The following is a 3,952-nucleotide window of genomic DNA, read 5'->3' as shown; positions in this document are numbered from 1 at the left end:
AGGGGCGAAAACACACGGTCGCTTTAGCCTCCTTTATTCCCTGTTTCAGCCAGGATTCAGCCAGGGTCAAATGCACGTTCGGCGAAACGCATGCATTCGATCCTGGCTGAATCCTGGCTGAAACAGGGAATAAAGGAGGCTAAAGCGACCATGCGTTTTCGCCCAATGATATAAATACAGACATAGTAAAACTCACATTGTAGGACAAATTACCAAGAGCTAAAACAGAGAATGAAGAAACCAAAGAAACCCTTGTGAGCTCTGGTGCTTGTAACTGGCACAATGGATTGGACGTATCTTTGCTGGGATAGTTCCAGTGTCGTCTTCTTGTGACTAAAGGTGGGGCAGTTAGTCATTCTAGGTAAGAAGTAGAGGGCTGACCTCTAAACCTCCTCCCTAAGAGATAAGGAGAGATATCCTAATGTGAGGCTGCTTTGTAGTCAGTAAGAAGCCTGTGTTCCTTGAAGTGATGTCTCAGGCTGTTAGGATCCAGAGGTATAATACCTAGATACATTAACACACGCACTCCCATAAATTTCCACAATTTCCTACAAGATAAGGCTATTTGCTGCAAACACTGCCACCTGGTGGGTAGAGATGGGCAAGACACATTGCTCTGACGCTGGAACAATGTCAGACAGAATCTTTGGTTGCAGCTGCCACAGCCAGGAGAACTCGAACACTAGTTCTGTGAGCCCAAAAATACTTCATGCTTTTCTTAAACTGCAGGCACTCACACAACACAGCAAATTATTTTTGGCACTAAGAGGAGTTTTCAAGACAGTTTCTAACATAACATCAGTAGTTCAAAGAACAAGGCCTTTCTGAAAACTTGAAATAGCTCTAATTACTAGACGTGCACAGGAGTTGGTTTCATTTCTTTCAGTTTTGTTATTAATTCACAAAGGGACTGTTTTGTGTGGTTTTGTTTTATTCTTTCATTATTGTTTTGTTTGCAGAAAACTGTTTTGTTTTTATTTCTCATTGGTTTCAATGAAAGACCCCCCCCCCCTTGGATCTGTACCTTCATGGTTTTCCATCCAAACTAGCCAAAACTCAGTGAGATTGTAGTACTCCACTAGGACACCCACACTGCCAATTTTCAGAAATACTGAATACAGGGCCCTCCTTGTTTGAGGCAATGAATGGCACCTATGTTTGACATTAAAGTCTATGGGAGAATTTATAGGAAAGATTCCAAATAGTAATGCAGGTGCTTAGTTTAAGAACAGTTGCCCAATGAAGAGGCAAACTGATCAGGCAAGGGAGCTTGGTGGTACAAGGAGGGTAAGGCATCTGAGCAGGAATATAGCTGCATGGAGCAACTGTGTGCCTGTGGGGAAAGTGAGTTGGGTCCAAGTTATGTAGTTTGGTCTTCAGATGCTCAGCCTCAGTTATCCACTCTGTAGTCTTTATGGAGGCAATTAATCGTTTTTCTGGAGGGTTGCATAGTAGTGCCTGTTAAAGCTAGACTTTGGGGTGGAAGTCTGGGGACATGGCCCATGGGTTTTGCAGCCCCCTCACTCCCAAAACATAAGGAAGTCCCACTGTGTTCAACAGGGCTTGCTAGCTAAGGCATCTGGGCAGGGAGTAGGGTTGCCAGGTCCTACCTCTCCTCTGGCAGGAGACTTTTAAGGCACAGCACGGGATCGCACGGCAACGCGTGGACGCACTGACACGCGTGCGCTTCACTTCCGGTGTATTCCTTCAGAGAAAGCTTCTCTGAGATATTCTGCCCCAAATATAATTAAAATGATTTAAATGAAATAACATTTTATTTAAACAAAAAGAAATTAAACTTGTATAACCTACAGTATGGCTTTGTATGTTAGACAAAGGCTTGTACAGTTAAATATGATATCTTGCTTTGGAAGTAATTTCTTTGTGAAATTAGTTTTTATGCTATTCTTCAAGGCTTATTTGAATAGACATTATGCTGTCTTTTCAACAGTAGTTTTATAATTCAGATATAGTTACTTTTCCTGTAAGTCTTTACTATACCTTATTCTGAGTGGAACCCTTTTAATTTTTTTAATGACTTGTGCAAATAGATGTATTTATTCATATGATTAAAATTCTCTTCACAGGGATTTCTTTTGATTACATATACTGTGAGGCTTAACTAACTACCCAGGTTTTTGCTAGCATTTTTTAATGCTTGTGGTAGCAGATAAGACATCTGGAGATGAGTCACAAGGTTAAAAGGCATCTAGAATCCATGTGCTCCCTTAAAACTGCACATTATTATAGAAGAAGCAGGCCATTCATATATTTTTTCCTGATGAAGCAGAGATATTTATATAAACAAAAGGTCATCAGCTCTTTGTGCTCAATTGTCTTTGGGACAAAATAAGGCATAGATGGCATAATTCAGCAAAAAAAGCAAAAAAGATCATGCTTCATATTCATACTTGCTTTTATAATTTTATAATTATAAAAGCCAGTATGGTACAGTGATTAGAATGTCAGACTAGGATCTGGGAGACTAGGATCTGGGCCAGTCACACAATTTCAGCCTCACCTATCCCATGGTGGTGGTGTGCAGATAAAAGGGAGGAGAGGAGAACAATGAAAGCAGCTTTAGGTCCCCTTTGGAAAGAAAGGTAGGGTATAGTTGTAGGGACCATATCACTCTAGTCTTGGCCCATCTAGACTGGCTTCCAATTTGTTTCCAGGCACAATTCAAGGTCCTGGTCTTGATTTTCAAAGTCTTATATGGTTTGGAAGCTAAAATGACTAAACTGAAGCTATCGTATTTTGGTCACATTATGAGAAGACAAGAGTCACTGGAAAAGACAGTCATGCTAGGAAAAGTTGAGGGCAGCAGGAAAAGAGGAAGACCCAACAAGAGATGGATGGATTTAATAAGGGAAGCCATAGCCCTCAATTTGCAAGATCTGAGCAAGGCTGTCAAAGATAGGACATTTTGGAGGACTTTGAATCATAGGGTCGCCATGAGTCAGAAGTGACTTGATGGCACTTAACACACACACACACACGGTTATTGTTGGTCTTGGACCGTATTAAACTAAATCTGAATCACACATATGGTTTGGGACCAACATACCTGAAAGACTTCCTAATCCCTTATGAATCCACCCAACCATTACTGTCATCTTCATAGGCCCTGCTTTGGGTGCCTGTAGTGACAGACCAGCCACTGTACGGTAACGTAACCAAGATCAACTGGGTCTGGCAACAGTAAACTCACTGTTTATTAGAGAAAATTAGAAAAAGATATTAAATCAAGGCATATAGTTCGGTGATGACAAGATGCACAGAAAAATAATAAAGTTAACTTGCTGACTACTTAAGACCTAAGACAGCATAGTTGTTTCTTCAGACATAAAGTTTCCAGAGCTTAATACAAGTGTCTTTCTGGCAGCAATGAGGGGGAAGAAAGGAAGAGGGACTATTCTTACTAGCTACACTTATGGAGAAAGCGGACCATAACCTGCTGACCCCTCACAACCAATCATAGGGCTTACTTCATGGAACCTTCAAGGGAATGAATGAACTGCCCCCCCCTTTCAACTGAAATGTTCAGCTGCAGCGCATGATCCAATTAAGCCTGCCTGCCAATTAAGCCTGCCTTGTGTTTGCTTTTCTTGTGTCATATTTACACATCGGGGGATCCAGACATGGTAATGTCAGGTATAATGTGGCTCTTAAGTTACTCAGACAGAAGAGCAATTTTGGCCCTTCTGACTTTCTTTATGCACCTGGAATAAAGATAATAAGTTGAAAACCTCTTGGTAAGGCCCTTCCTTGCCATAGAATCAATTATGGACTTTTTGAAAGAATGATGTGCCAAGCATGCAGACACACTCCTTTGATATTCCTGGTACAGGAATATAGATTGCAAATGGCATAAAGACTAGGCTCCTACCTCTTTAATGCATCCAATATTTATATTGCATGCTGTCCATTAAAAACAAACAAACTCACAAGG

This window comes from Euleptes europaea, chromosome 9, assembly GCF_029931775.1.
Source record: "Euleptes europaea isolate rEulEur1 chromosome 9, rEulEur1.hap1, whole genome shotgun sequence".
In the NCBI taxonomy this organism is placed as follows: domain Eukaryota; kingdom Metazoa; phylum Chordata; class Lepidosauria; order Squamata; family Sphaerodactylidae; genus Euleptes; species Euleptes europaea.
This window is presented reverse-complemented; position numbering follows the sequence as displayed.